Here is a 17047-nt window from a genome sequence, read left to right as displayed (position 1 = left end):
TTGATGTCAATTCCTGTTCGTTTCTCTCAGAGTGTTGTGAATCAGGTCCAAGTTAATGCACTTATGCATAGGTTCCCTGATTCAACCAGGAAACTTCACACCAATAGACTTGACTCACTACCGCAAAGAACCATGAATGGGCAGACACAGTACAACGAGCCATAGACATGAGACAGCGACAAACACAGAATGGAACTCGATGAAAAATACACTCTCCTCCTCTGTGGGTTTCAACTTCACCCCGTATTCCAAACCATATATTATTCTCTCTTTCCTCAGCAGGTCGCAATTTCTCAGTCTCGCATTTTTTCATTCTCTCCCCGATTCTCTTTCCCAACCCCACTCAACCCCACCCCAGATCTCAATATCCAGTGAAATTGAGAATGCATGGAAAGAAGGCATTTGTTTGAGACACTTCAACAAATCGCTTTCACTAATAGATGAACAAGCATCTCCCTAGAGACATTTGCGAATATTCCTCAGCGTCAACTCAACTGTAAGTCAAAGGGTAGGAGGGAGGGAAGGAAGATAATGAGTTCATTCACTAATCAGGCTTCACTCTGTAAACTAAGGCAGCAGTGGAATCTCATGTTCAGTCTCCGTTACAGGGACACAAAAGTGGCCGAAATTTTGAAAGCAGAAACATTCGTGTGTATGCTCCAGAATTGCCAAGATTCAGGAAAAGTTTCATCAGACTTCATTCAGTCTGTATCATTTAGTCTGTTATTGCTTGTCCCATCCATTCTGAGTGTCAGTCACCTCACTGTCTGGAAACCTCTTCTGGCCCCAATGCCTTTCTGGAATGAATTGTTGGTACGAGACTGTTGTTCATAGACTCCTGTTGACAGGAAACTCGAGGATGCATTATTTTCATTTGTTAAAGGATTTATTAATTGTAACCCGCTCTCTACCTTTGCTATAATAGTCTGCATTTAACCATTATTGTCTAATTATTTCCAATAGCTTCATTTTTAAAAGAGGGATCTAAAGACTTTGAAGGCGGTTCAGAACAGGTTTACTCAATGAATGCGTTGAATGAGTGATTTGAGCTGTGGGAATAGGTGGACAGAATGGGCTTGTTTACGCTGGAATTTGGACAAGTTAAGTGTAACTTGATCGAAGTATATAAGATCGCAAATGATCTTGCTGAGTACGGAATGGAGATTTTTTTCCCGGTCAGTGAGTTCTAACCTAGGGAACATGGTTTTAAAATTAGTGAAGGGTAACCCTTTTTGGACGGAGATGAAGTGATTTGTTTTGAGGGAAGTGTAACATGGGAACTGTCTCTCCCAGAAAATGATAGAGATATAGACAATGAGTATTGTTAAGTCACTGGAAGATTTATTCCCTTGCATAACAAACATGTAAGATTACAGTGGGCAGATGGGAAAGTGAAGCTCAAAATATAAATAGACCAGCCATAGTCTTCTGAAATGGAGGAGTAGGGTCAAGCGAGCACATGACCTACTTCAGTTCCGGTTTCACGTGTTGCCATCTGATAAACAGATATCTGAAACTTTATATATTTATTATTATTCGTCTTAAAGTTGAGCCCTGTCGTTTCTTTCTCTTCCTATCTCTCTGATCCCCAATCTCAAAAATAACATCCTCACATGTTCTTGGGCAAACTGTCTCAACTTCACTTTAAGTCCAAACCAGTGTTTTGTCAACCTGAATGATAATAAACTGAGTGATTCAGCAGTGAAACTACTGTCACAGGCTTTAAAAAAACTTAATTGTAAAATTTCTGTCATTACCAAATTCTGTGAGGTTGTGCTTGTTATCAACTTATTTAAAAATGCTGTTAACTGTTAAGTTGTGGAATTAATGACCAACATTGGGGCTTCACTCTGATTCCTGTTAATTCTGTCTCTTGATCCAAGTCTCGACAGAAATGGTTTGACAACGTCTTCTGATCACTAGCTCTGCTGCGGTCTCAATAAAAACAGTATTTAATGGATCTGAACATCAATGGTAGGAATTTGGGAGGTTCTGGAGTCCAACTACTGTGTGTAGTTCTGGGGAATCCGGACTGTAGTAAACAGAAACTGCTGAACGTACCCGATCGTGTGAGATTGTGTTGATGCTAATCGTTATCTGATATTCTGCATGATTGTTTCCCTCTACAATTGTAATTTGTCGAGACTTTAGAATATTAATTCCTGTATTACTAACAAGCACTGAATGTTGCTACTGCTGTCGATAACATAGAACTCTGGGGGATAACTTTGATACCAGTCATTTCTCTTCGGTCAAGACTGTGGACTGTCAGTCTCACGGTGCTTGTGCTGAGTATCTTTGCACAGTTGTCAGTACAAACCACTCATTGAACGTTCTTCACAAACAAATTTGTCCCCTCTGTCTCCCGCCTCTTCCTGATCTGGAAAGGTGTGTGTGAGTGTTTGTCATTCTGTAAACATAAAACACAATGTGATCCAGCCACCTTAATTGGTAATAATTTTCCAATTATTGAATTACTATATCAATCTGATTTATAATTGTAATCAATGCATTTATTTCCTGTTTCCTCTTCAATCTGTTTCACGTTGTTGGCAAATAAGTTCAGCTGATATAAAATCGCACGTCAATTAGAGTCAGCACGGGAATCTGCATCTGGACTGATTGTATCAGTATCTAAATGTTACAGAATCTTCAAGGTCAAAAAAAAACGCAAAAAGATGAGAACAAATTTCACATTGTAGGGGTGGAAAGAATGTCAGAGGTTAGAATAGAAAAAGATCATCGTGAGTGAGATAATGAATGGTACACCACATGGCTTCAGGCCGACAGGAGCAGGGAGTAAAAGTCACATTGTCAACTTATGACGTGGCCACTCCCTCCCCACATAGAGAAACTGCTGGGGCCTGTTTTCAGTTCACAAAAAAACGTACCATTTGTTGTAAGATCGAAGAATGCAAAGTGTAAGCTGATGTCTCTGAGAGAAAACATACAAAAACGCCATGATACAATAAGGTATTAACGAGTCCAAATGGATAACACAAGAGACAGTGCCTTAATTACGAAGTGATAACGTGAAACTAGCTGACACCAGTTGGCAGACGCTCAAAAGACTTAGGATATGAACAGGGTTAACCTCGGATCAAAGTCATAATATCAGGACATGCTTTTGCACCTTCTGACCAATTTTGACATCACATGTCATCTATTAATAATTAGAAAGCGATGCACATACCACTAAAACACAAATTGTTTCAGGAATGCATGTTAAACTTTAGATATGTGCAGGAATGTTTATTCAGGTTTGACTGAGTTTGCCATGTTACAAGTAATAAAGCTGTGTTTTCCTTCAAGATGTCTGCACTCCGAGCAATCAGACACAAATGTTTGCTCACAACACGGTATATGGACAAAGGCGAGTCATCGGTATGTTGTCTGCGCAGACTCATGCAAATAATTATATTTTGTCTGTAAAAGTCATGGCTATAATCGTATCACCTGTTTCTTGGGGGAAATGAACAGTCGCCAGCAGAGAGGGATGGTGGTGTGATGACCGGTCTGTGAGAGTGTGATACTCACGTTGTCCGCAGAGGGAGATTGCTGTTTTTGGTATGTGTACTGGAATTGACATTGCTGAATATGAACGACTTTAACACATTTTGTGTCAAACATCTACTTCCCAGTATTAACTACAGATGATAAAGTGTAAGAACCGTTTAATAACCCATTGTCAGACACAAAATAAAACTGCAGATGCTCCAATACAAAGTAGATAAGCAGGAAGCTGGAAGAACACAGCAAGCCAGGCAGCATCAGGAGGTGGAGGATTCAACGTTTTGAGTCCAATCACTCTTCAGGACCGGAGGTGGGAGTAAGGCGAGCTGCAGGGTAGGTGGTGGGGGAATGTTATTTGTGGGGAGATGGGTGGAGTGATGAAGTAATGACAGGTGACGACAGGTACCGGTTAGCGCCTGTATAGTCAATGGGAAGACTGAATGCAGCCAACAGCTGGAAGGAAGGGTCGGTCACAGGAATGGAAGGGAGCGGGAGGGGCTGGAAACGGAGTCAGGGGATGGGAAGGGAGGTTATTTGAAATTGAACAACTCAATGTTGAGGCATCCGGAAGATGACGTGTCGTTCTTCCAATTTATGGTCTAACTCACTCTGGCAATGGAAGAGCCCAATGATGGTCATGTCGGAGAATGAGTGGTAATGGAAGTTGAAATAGGCAGTGACAGAAGGTCAGGTTCGGCCCTTCTAGGCCCGTCTGAGTTGCCCAGTGGAAAGTACCCCTAGTTTACAATTGGTCTCTCAGATGTAGCGAAGGTCAGATTCCCTTGACTTATTCACGAGAATGAAGTTCATTTGTTTAACAATCTTGTCTTCAATTCTGACATTTGCATGCTATGTGTTTTTTTAAATTGTGTCCATTCTTATAATTGCACTGTGTTAAATTGTAAATATGATATTTTCAGATTTATGATGGTTTCTTATCATTTGAATAAATCTCAAACTCATGAAGCTTGCTGACGTAGACAAGCAGTTCTGGCAGCATTGTGAACAGAAATCAAAATTCAAGTCTTAGGGCCAATGAGCATTCCTCAGAACTTCCCGCTTTATCCAGCTTGCTGACATTATGAAGGGATTTTGCCCGAAACGTCGATTTTGAAGCTACTTGGATGCTGCGTGAACTGCTGTTCGCTTCCAGCACCACTAATCCAGAATGCTGACATTATTTGATTGTTTTGGTTTCATTAAATTTGTCGAAAAATCTTGTGCTCAGTTACTTAAGAACTTGGTGTTAATTTGTGTACTAAACTTATGTTCATTTTTACAAAGAGCTAGTGCCCATTTTTGGAATAAACTTTTGTTCATTTATGCAAAAGACAGCTTTGTTTTGTAACCATATGTGTGGTTTCTCTGGGTCTGAAACTGCAGCGTTGTGTCCGTGTGTATTCCAAGTCTGGGTCCAGTGTGGATGGATCAGGGACAAGAACAGGCCTGAGCTAAAACATTGGTTTGCTGCTTTCTCCCACACTCAGTCTCGTCCCACAAAAGTGATTGCTGATGTTTTTCCTGCCTGTGGGAGGTGTGTTCCAATATAGGGTGCTAGGACCAGAGTGGATGAACTGGGATGTCGTAGGACATGGGTTTTGAGTGACAGAATCTATTAGCCACAACTCATTTGGCAGGTGGACTGACCGAGGTGAGTGTCTGTGTGTCTCTGACTACCAGTGGAGAAGGAATTGGTCAGCATGTAGTGTCGTCGAGACACTGCCGGTAAATGAAAATACGGATCTTTACAAGTGGTTCCTTGAGCATGCTATCAATACCAACAAACATTAAGACTTTCATTGGGTGGCAGTGAGAAGGACAATGCCTGTGAATTCCTTAGTGTCTACCTGAAATGATGACAGAGACAGACGGGGATTAAAGTGTTCACTGTAGTCCACTGGGAAGCCACGGACGCTGACGGTTAAATTCCCTGCAGCTCCATATTCCCCATGTCCTGCAAGAATTCCATCACATCCTCCCAGTCCTTCCAACCAGAAAACATCTGTTGAATGATGCCTCCTTCCATTAGCATTGCTGCTGGCATGGCTCGCTTATTCCATGACCGTGGTTTACAACCCACTGTGATTGACTAACCTGTATTCGACCTATCACCCGTACTTAACCCCTTGTCCCTTCCCATCACTCAGGGCAGCGTGATCAAGTTCTCTTTGACCTCACGTTACATCCCACAGGCTTCTGCATTCAAAAGATCATTCCTGATCATTTCAGACAAATCCAGCAGAGTGCCAGCACCAAGCACATCTTTCCCTCACTTCCACGATCTGCATTTCTCACGGATCATTCCCTCTGAAACTCTCAAGACCATTCCACAACCACTAAATCCATCCACCTCTCCATGGCACCTTCCGATGTAACTGCGGAAGGTGTGAAAACTGCCCCTTCACCTCTTACCTGCTCACAATCCAAATGTCTAAACACTCTTTCCAATGAAGCAGCATTTCATCAGTACCTTCTCCAATCTTGTGAGTTGGATTCGCTGCACCCAATGTGGCGTACTCCTCCTTGGAGATTCCAAATTCAGACTGGGTGACGACCTTGTCGCACACTTCTGATCTATGCACAACATTCCCATAAACAATCATTTAATCGCAGAATCTTGCTCGTATGCCTGTGTCTGTCCTCGGCATGCTGCATGCTCCTGTGAATCACAGCATAAACTGGAGGAAGAAAACACATCTTCAGACGAGGCACTTTCCAGATTTCTGAACTTAATCAGGTGTTCAAATTGTAAACCATTTCTTCACTTGCATTTAACTTGTAATCATGCATTCTCTCCCGCCACTTATCCCAGTGTCTGTCCTTTCAGGTCTGACAGTAAGGCAAAGCATTGCACCGTCTTTCTCGCATACTGATCGCTTAATCTGAGCAATCAGCATATTTTCTCCACCATCACACACTGCACCCACGAACCTTCCCCAAAATATCATATAAATGCTGCCCCCTCCACTCTTCTTTCCGATTCTGATGAAAAGTGATCGCGACTTGAAACGTTCACTTAGTCTCTCTTCTGTGATGCTGTCTGTCCCACTGAAATTTCCAATATTTTTTCTCAGTTCAGATGTCAGCATCTGCAATAAATTTCTCGTGACATGATCAAGAAGTTCGCAAATCATATGATATTCTTAGCATAGTCAATAGTGAGGGGGAGAGCGTAAACTGGTGGAGAAAGTCAATAGATAACTTAGATGTGCAGAGCAATAGGAAATGGAATTCAATTCAGAAAATAATAAGAGATGATGTACTCAATGTGTTTGTGAACCCAGCGCTTTTAATCCAAAGTAGAAAATAGAGTTATTTGACAAAGAACATAGATCCGTATAGCACAGTAGAGACCTTTGAGTCCTCGATGTTGTGCCGACTTTTTCTGCTCCTCTAAGATCAAAGTAACTTGCATACCCTTCATTTAACTATCATCCATATTCCAATCCAAAAGTTGCTCAAGTGACTTCAAAGTATGTGCCGCTACTACCACTGCAGGCAATGCATTCCACGCAACCACCTCTCTCTGTGTAAAGAACCGGCCTTTAAAATCTCCCCTAAACCTTCCTGCAGTCAGCAAAAATTATGCACTCGATGATAGTCATTTCGGCCTTAGAAAAAAGTCTCTTGTTAGCCAAACTATCTATGACTCTCATCATCTTGTACATAACTATAAAATCACCTCTCATTATTCTTTGCTCCAACGAGAGAAGCCCTAACTCCCTGAACCTTTCATCATAGGATATGCCCTCCAGCCCAAGTAACATCCGGGTAATTACCCTCTGCACCCTCTCTAAAGCTTCTACATTCTTCTTATAAGGAGGCGACCAGAACTGAATACAATGTTTCAAGTGTTTTGTAACAAGAGATCTACAGAGCTGCAGCACAACATTGCGTATCTGAAACTGAATGTACCTGCATATGAAAGCCAGCACATCATACGTCTTCTTTACAAATCTCTCAACTTCTTTGACAACTTTTAGGGATGCATGGACGTTGACTCCAAGATCACTCTTTTCTTACACACTGTCAAAAATTCGGCCTTTAATGCTGTCATCTGCATTCAGATTCGACCATACAAAGTGAATTATTTCACACTTATCTAGGTTGAACTGCATCTGCGGATTCTCAGCCCCACTCTCCATTCCTTAAATGTCGCACTGCAACTTACAGTAGCCCACCACACTATCCACAACTCCAAGAAGCTTCGTGTCACAGGCAAATTTACGAAGCCACTCTTCCACTTCCACATCCATATCATTCACGCAGAGCCACCACTGGTCACTGAGCTTCAGGCTGAATACTTTCCATCTACTATCACTCTCTTTCATTCAATGACCTCAGGATTTCTGTGTCCATAAAGCCAGATTTCCCTGTATCCCATCCCCCTTACTTTCTGAAGCTCCTTGGTAATATCCATATACATAATATGCACTACTCAACCTTTATTAATGTGTTTGTCATATCCTCGAAGAATTCAGTAAATCTTGTGAGGTATGACCCGCCCCTCACGAAGCCATGCTGATTAACTCTAATCAAGCCAATCTTTCCCAAATAATAAGAAATCCAGTCTCTCAGATTCCTCTGCAATAATATGCCCATCATTGATGTAAGATTGCCTGTTCTGTAATGATTAGCATTAAACCTTTTAACTTTCATGTTCAAGGCAATAACATTTGCCATCCTCCAATCATCTGGTACTACTCCAGTGGACAGTGAAGATGCAACGAAAATCGCCAAAAGCGCAGCAATGTCTTACCTTGCTTTCCGTAGTGAAGTTGGATATATTCCATTTGGACCAGGGGAATTATCTAAAATCATGCTGCCAAACTTTCCAGCATATTCCCGTTCTTAACATCAACCTGTTCAAGCATAACAGCCTGTTTCACGCTCTTGTCACAAACGTCAAGATTCTCCTCACTAGTGAATACTGAAGGAAAGCAATCATTAAGGAAATCGCTGTATTTATCCGACTCAGGCACCAATTCCCTCCACTATCCCTGATCGGCGCTGTCCTCACTCGACCATCTTCCTTTTCCTCACGTAAATGTGGAATGCCTTGGGTTTCCCTTAGTCCGAATGGACAAACCGTTTTCATGACTTCTTCTTGCTTACGTAAGTCCATTCTTCAGTGCTTTCATGGTTAACTTTTATCCTTCTCGAGCCGTGTCTGATCATTCTCTGATAATAAAAGCTCCCAATTTATGCTTGAATGTTCCTGTCTAGTGGCATCATAATTTCCCCGCCCACAATGACTTTTTCCCATACTGTCTGGTCCTATCCCTTTCCATAACTAGAGTACTGTTAGGAGAGTTATGATTAATTTCGCCAAAATTCTCTCCCAACGAGAGGTATGGCACCTGACCTGGTCATTACAAAGCCCCAAATCCAATTTCCCCCCCGCTACCCCCCCCCCCCCCCCCCTTCCCCAGTCGGCCTTTCTACATATTGAGTCTGGACTCATTCCTGGGCACACCTGAAAAATTATGATCCATGTTATGGAAGTTGGAGTTACCCTTGACGATAACCGCTTTACTTCTGCACCTTCACAAAACTTGATCCTCCGTGTCACTGTTGCTGTTGTGGGCTGTGTGGAAAACACCCAGTTATGTGATTGCTCCTTTCCTGTATCTGACTCAAACTCATACTGACTCAGTCGAGAAACTATTCGCGATGACCTCTCTTTCTGCAGCTCTGACACTGTCCCTTCAAGGCAATGCCACTCCCCCACCTCTTTGTAGTCATATATTTATTGACTGGCATGGGTAAGTTGTTCCGAATGTCTCCCAGCTATTCAGTTCATGCTTCTATGTCAATGTGTGAAACATGCTTCGGAATGTGACAAACAAATGCAGAAAGTGGTGTAAAAACGCAGTAGATCCGGTGGCATCTGTGGAGAAAAATCAGAGTTAACGTTTCAGATGCAGTGACCATCACCATTCAGTAACCAACAATTTCAGATTTTCTTTCGTATTGCCAGCATCTCCAATTCTTCAACTTTTTTTGAATCTCTCCCACTGTTCCTGGTCTGACGGAGGTGGGGGTGTGGTTGGTGATTTCTGATTGGATAACGTAGCCGTTGCACTGCCAATCTGATTGATTGCAAGTGCCAATGTCAGAGGTTGACTGCTCTGATTGCCTGAAAGGATGTACTATCGGATTGGTTAACATAGCTGGCAGTCATTTGTAGGCTGGTCTGATTTGTTGTTACAGCTATCAGTAACGTGTCAGGCCTCCTTAAAAGGCTGTGCCGTCGTGCAGACGAAAGGCAGAGCTTTCTCAATGGTTCAGCTAGCCATTGCATGTCGGCAAAGCTCACTGATTGTCTACCACGGTTCTCTGGGTGGGTAAAAAACGAAAAACAACCTGCAGAAGTGACAATCTTAACTTAATTTGGAGAAATGTGAAGTGATGTTTTTGGGAAGGGAACAGGCAATCACAGTTATGCATCTCAAACAAAAACAGAAATTGCTGTTAAAGCTCAGAGATTCTGGCACCACCTGTGGAGAGAAATCAGTGCAATTAGTTCGGGTCGAAAGACCATTCCTCTGAACTCGAAGTTAACAACGCATCGAGGAAAAGGCAAAGTGACAGGTTGTCTCGAAAGTAAAGGCTGAGGCAGAAGACAATGAGTGAGAGAAGTTTTGTGTTTGGAAATTTGATTCCAAAGCGTCTTCTCAGAGGGTGGTAGTGGTTTCTGTTTTTTCTGTTATCACAACAGACGCAATTAACACATGACATAAAAAAAAAGCCAGATCTCTGATAGCGAGGATCAATTTCAAGCTTGGGCGACTTTCTGAGGAGAATTTGTATACTTTTCTCGTGTCTGCGTTGGTTTAGTCCGGTTGCTGCGGTTTTCTGCTACAGTTCAAAGTTGTGCATGCTAGGTGGATTGGCCATGCTAGATAATCCATAGTGTCTTGGGAAATACAGGCAAGGTAGATTAGTCATGGTAAATGCAAGGTTATGTAGATTGGGTGGGTTGCTCTTCGGATAGTCGGTGTTGTTCGGGAGGCAGAATGGCATGGTTCCACACTATAATAATTCGTAAATTCTGTGCAATGGTCATTCATACAGAGAAGAGTCAAATACAACTCTGTCTGGAGCTGTGTGAAGCTGTGTGTTTGGGAAGAGAGAAAGAAAAACAACACGTATTGCGGCTATGCAAGAATGGGGAAGCACAAATGTGGTGCAGTGCATAATTATTTTGGGTCAACAGAGTGCAAGACAGATAGAAATAGACAGAAGTTAGAGGTAACGTCAAGTACATGGAATAGGAGACAGATATATAGGATATGCTTGCACAGAGGTAGAGGAAGAGGAACGAAAGATAAAGACAGAAAGAAACACAGTGAGAGCTGGCTGGGGACAGAAAAGGAGAGAAAGCTGCTTGACTGCTCTGTGAGGCCACTTTCCAAACTTTGTCATAAACTCTTGGAAGACATTGCAGGTTCAACAGGTCTGTTTCTTGCTTTGTGTTTTCTGGCTTTGTCTTTTCTGTTGCCTAGGTCATGCTCAGCTGTCGGTGCCATTTCATTCGTTTTTTGAGACATTGTAGCAATTGAAAGAACTGACTGCCTTGCACTTTCAGAGGGCAGTTAAGGATCTACCAACTGGCCTTGAGATTGGATTCAAATGTAGGCAGACCTGGTGAGCATGGCAGATTTCCTTCTCGGAAGGACATCTGAGAGCCAGTTGGATATTTCTGGAAAACAACAATAGTTTCACAGTGATCACTGTATTCATAATTCCAAGTATTTCTGTGTGAAAGATTCTGCAATCTGCCATGGTGGGATTCGAATCTGAGCATTACTTGAGTTCCTGGATTAATCTGCAAATTAATCCAGACAAAATCAGCCCGTTAACCCTCGATTACTTCTGACGCCATCTAAACCCCTCCTTATTTGTTTAACCCTGTCCAGCCCAGACATCCGTCCCCTTCCACCTCTTTGATTGCTCACCCACCAGTTATACCTTTCCATAGCTCTAACCTTCCACAGCTCCGAGACCCCTCTCACCTCTGACATCTGCTACACCCCTCCATATCTCTGTCACCCCCTCTAGCCCCAACACCTCTCTACTTCCTTATATTTGTAACAACCTCCAGCCTAACATGCACCTTTGTCTCTGCCAACTTCTTCAGAACTTACTTGCCTCTGTTTGTCTGTTAAGTTCTGCAATGCCTATAACTTGCCCCCTCTCTCTAAACTCAACCTGCCCGGACACGTTTCTCTTTCTTGAACTTCACTAACCCTTAGACACATCCCTATCTCTGTAAAATCTTTACACCTTCACTTATCTATGACTTCATCTACATCAGAGAAGAGGTCGTTGAGAGGGTTGAGAACAACAAGTTCCTCAGACCGACGATAACCAACATCCTGTCCTGGACGGCTCTTGTTGATACAATGGTTAAGAAGGCACATCAACACCACTTCTTCCTAAGGCAACTTAGGAAGTTCACCATGTCCATAAGAATCTCAAGATCTTTTACAGATGCACCATGGAAAGCATAGTATCATGGCGAATAACGGCTTCAGCCGGCAACTGTTCAGTCGAGGACTGTCAGAAACTACAGAAGGTTGTGTGCAGAATCGAGCTCATCAGGAAAGTCAAGATTTCATCCATGAACTCCATTTACGCAGCTCATTACCAGTTGAAAGACTGCCAACAAAATCATGCTCCCTCCGACCTCGGTAATATTCTCCTGCAACATCTTCCGTCAACCAGAAGATCCAGAAGCATGATCAGGCACCATGCGTTTCAAGAGCGGCTTCTTCCCTCCCGTTATCAGAATGTTGGATGGACTTCCTAACTTCAAATTTTGCTCATCTTGTTTATAGTGATTTTGCTTCATGCATCGCTTGTGCAAAGAAAACATTCTGCCTCACTTTATCGAAGCACTCTATGATGTGTATACTCGATTATTATGATCCAACAAATGCTGCTCGCAAACAAAGCACTGTACTTACGTACACCTGACTACAGTAAATCAAATTAAATAAGTCAGGCTCAAGACGACACCCGATCCATTCAACACTTGCGAGCACAAACACCCAGCCGATCTCGGTTAACTCCGAGAGCACCTGCATCCTTTCCTCTTTCCTTAACTTCTTCCAGCATTTACATCTCTGTCTATCTCTGCAAACCACATACACCCTGACATTTTTCCTTATCGCAGTAATGATCTCCAGCAGCTACACTCCTCCATATATAGGGAACCGACTCCACAATCTACATCATTCTCTATCTCAGTGATACACTCTAGCCCAACAACGCTTCGTTTGTTTCAGCATCTGCTCAAGTACATTAACACCTTCTGTTACACCCTCTGTCAGGTCCTCCAACCCAAGAGCCTCCCTTCTTGTGTAATTCCATGCAGCAGTAATGTCGTTTTCTGGAACTTCCGCCAACATCGACAAACATCGAAATCTCTGAAAACTCCTCCAGCGGTCACGCATCTCCCTCTCGCTGTCATCTCCTTCAGATACTCCTGCCCTCTCTATCACTGCAAACTCCTCTCATCCTTGCCACTCCGGTCATTGATAGAAACTCCTACAGTCCCTATACCCTTCAATATTACTGTTATCTGCTCCAATCCGCGTAAATCTACCTCCCACTGCTTCATCTTCCAGCCTGTGCAACTTTCGTTTTCGTTGTAACCTCTTCCAGCAACGACATCCCTTCCTATTAAATGCAGAATCGTAGGCTGATCAATACGACAGGCGATGGCTCGGTCCATGAGCCTGTTCTGGAGCTTGCAAACACGCTTATGGAGAAAAGATTTAAACTTTAATGTCCGGATACTAACCCCCCCAATCCCGCCAAATCCCACCCCTCCCCCCCCCAAACACACACCTTTGGCTATGTTATTTGTAATGTTGCTTGTTTTAAAAATTCCGCCTTTGTAACAAAGTTGATACCTGAGAATTGGGACATTGTACACTGTTTACAATTCTCGCGTGTTCATATTGATCAGGACACATGACAGTACAGCCTAATTCTGTTTCTAATTCGAGTATCAAATCTCCAGGTAGCCAAGTGTGTTAACTAAATAGTTCCATTATTTGTAGTCTTTTAACAAGTATTATTAGTTTGTTTTATATGCTTCACTTTGAAAGAAAGTGTCGACAATATCATTATGTAATTCAGTAAAACAATACTTCCAATTGGAAAGTGACATTTTGATGAATTGGCAGCGAGCCTATCTCCAAAGTACGAACGATGGGAACTCTTCTCAGACATATTGCCTTGAATCAGCTATTGACCAAGGTTTCGTTCCGATCTCTTTTATAAAACGGTAGAACTCCTACAGTGTAGAAGCAGGCCTTTTATTCCCCAAGACGTACACACCAACCATCTGAAGGGTAACCCTACCAGACCCATTCTCTGACATTTACCCGTGAATATAGCACCCCACCTGTGTATATTTGGATTGTGGGAGGAAAGCGGTGCACATGAGAGAAACACGGACAGACACGGGGAAAATGTGAAAACTCCACACAGACAGTCGCGCGATGGTGAAATCGATAATGTGGCCCTGACATGTGAGGCAGCAGTGCGTACCACAGGGTCATCATATCCTTGCACTAACAGTAATCATTCAATGTCGTTTTGAATGTAAAACCCCTCACTGGAAAATTTACTCTTCTCTCCCGATATATGTGTCACCCAACATAGATAACAGTACTTTTCTAATCCAACTGCAGCGTAAATGTTGATAACAGAACGTCATCAATTCAATAAAAATAAGCAATTTGGCATGGACTCTATGTTTTATTAATCTCGAGTACAAACACTGACCAATCTTGGATCACGAGAACGATATTTTCATCTGAGATACTCGGACTGGGCAAACATCAGATGATTATTTAGGATTATAAGGAGCTATTTCTGCGATTAGAAGCAGGAACGTACTGACGTGCGACATGTACTAACCACTTTTGGAAAGTCATGTCTGAAAATGCTTCAAAGTGTCGAAAACTTTCAAAGAAAATTCAGCCAGCAGTGGTCTTTGCTCAATGTATTTCATCATAGTCAAAATGACATTAAACTGAGTTCAGCAATTGACATGCCATTTCTTTCTCGCAGTATCTCACTTACACTCTCACGCATATTCTCTGACTCAGTCTCCACCCGAAAAAAATCTGCCATTTGTTTACATATCCAACGAATTTCCTTGTACATTAATCTGAATTTTCTGGGAGTCATAATCTTGGCTATAAAAATGGTTTGTTCAGGTATGTTTCATCAATTAATTCAGCGGGATTGTTTTTTAATGTATGGACCAAAATTTATTTCCCTTCAGTATTTTATTGAAGCTGCTTTCCTGTGCTATCACAGTCACGACAGTGTCGGCAAAAAATAGTTGAAGGTGTGTGAAGGGGACAGGAGAGAGGGAATGCACAGGATTTTAACAATGGGACACCGAACGAATCGTCTTAGATACGGAGGGGTATTCTCTCAGAGAGTGAGATAACTGGCAGCGATATTGAACAGAGGATTACCTCACCTCTCCATACCTCACAGCAGCTGTCAAACCAGCTGTGCTTACTGAATTCCTGCAGCATTGCTGGCTGGACGGCTGTTTTTGCGATGTAGAGTGGCACCAACAGTGTGGGTCACTTCCCACACTGGCTGGTATCACCATGAAGTTCCTAAATTCCCACCATCACCACTAACCTGGGACATGGTAACCCTCAGGTTGAACTCACAAACAGTCGTTTATCATTATTAAGTGAGCAGCTTTATTGTCCATTGGGGTGATGGCATTTTTTTTTGAATGACGATACATTAATGTCAGGATAGTGAGTGGCTTGTTAGGAAACATGCAGCTAGAGGTGTTCCCATGCTTCTCCTGCCTTTGTATTTAGAAATGTGTCAGTCGCAATTTGGAAGATGCTGCTTAAGGAACATCAGCGAATTTCTGCAATGAGTACTGTCAGTCATGCATAATGCTTCCACTGAACATTTGGTGATTGATGTAATGCATGTATGCGATATTTTACCAAATATGGCACCAATCAAATTGATGCATGCCTTGCACAGTAGATGGTGCAAAGGCTTTTGGGGTTATGTGATGCATTACCCATGACAGTTATCTTTCCCTCTGATCTGCTCTTGGAGCCACAGTATTAAATCTGAGTCCAGTTCATTGTCTGCTCAATAGTAACTCCACGTTATTGATTACAATGGTTCACAAACAGCAAAGCCTCTGAATGTCAAGAGGTGGAACTTTAGTGATCTCGTATTCGAGGTGGTAATTGTTTTACATTTGTGTGGTACGCATTTTAATTGGCACTGATCAGCACAGCCTTGGATGTTTCTGAGATTTTGCATCATTGCGGCATGGAGTGCTGCAGTATGCAGGAATACTTCTGAAGATTGTGCAATTATTCGCAAACAGTCTAACTTATGGCACTTGTAATAATTGACAAGAGGTTTTTTTGTACAGTTACAAAAGACAGTTAGGTCAAGAACACAATCCTGAGGAACTCATGCAGTGTGGGCCTTGAGCTTATATCACTAACCTCCGAAAACAACATCAATTTCTGTGAGAATGGAGATACGTGGAGCCCAGTTTGGCTGTGGACAGCAGGTTTCTTTCCCAAAAGGACATTTATGAATTCGATGAATTTTACTTCAATTGACCATAGCTTTCTGTCAATATTAAAAGTCATAAAATGAACTGATTCAAAGCTGGCATCCTGCCTGAATTTGAGACCAACTTGAAAGTTTTGTGCCAATTACTCAATAAAGATATAAGTCTTAATATTATTTAGCGAATTATTAACTTGCTTCTACTTGATCCCGAGACAATGTGAATGCATTCAAATTAAGACCAGGCAATGGCATTACCATTGACTGCGAACAATTAAGAGAAAATCAAGATGGCTTAGTGTATTTGCTCAGTGCGTAAGAAGCAAATTTTGACGGTCAGAGGAATTGTTTCCCCATGCAAAAGAAAGTGTTAAGTGGTGAAAGAAGAATGTAAAAATACATTTCATGTACTCTGTGTGTGTGTGTGTGTGTGTGTGTGTGTGTGTGTGTACGCGTGCGCGAGAGAGAGAGGGAGAGAGAGAGAGAGAGAGAGACGTTCTATACTGCCCATAGTGTCCAGAGATGTGCAGGATAGCTGGATTGGACAAGGGAAATGAGAGGTAACAATGATAGGGCAAAGGGTGGGTCAAGTTGGATGCTGTACAGTGAGTCGGTGTGGAATCGTTTTACATATTGCCTGCGTCCACAGTGTACAATTCTCATGTTCGAAAATCGGCTTTTACTTAGTCTGAAAGGACTTCGCCATGTGTTTATGGAAAAAAATAATTCGGAAATCAAGGTGCTTGGAACACATTTTATCCTCCCTTTGTAGGGTTGGGAAACCGAATGGGAAGTGAAAGAGTTAAAAGAAAACGAAACTCGCTCAATCTCTCACCATTTATATGATGCGAGCAGATATTGCAGATTTTGGAGACCTTAAATGTGTAAAGATTCTGATATGCATAGGATATATAACCAAGGGAACAACGGAAAA

Source organism: Chiloscyllium punctatum, chromosome 35, assembly GCF_047496795.1.
Source record: "Chiloscyllium punctatum isolate Juve2018m chromosome 35, sChiPun1.3, whole genome shotgun sequence".
Classification (NCBI taxonomy): Eukaryota; Metazoa; Chordata; class Chondrichthyes; order Orectolobiformes; family Hemiscylliidae; genus Chiloscyllium; species Chiloscyllium punctatum.
The sequence above is the reverse complement of the archived record's forward strand: the minus strand, read 5'-3'. Positions refer to the sequence as shown.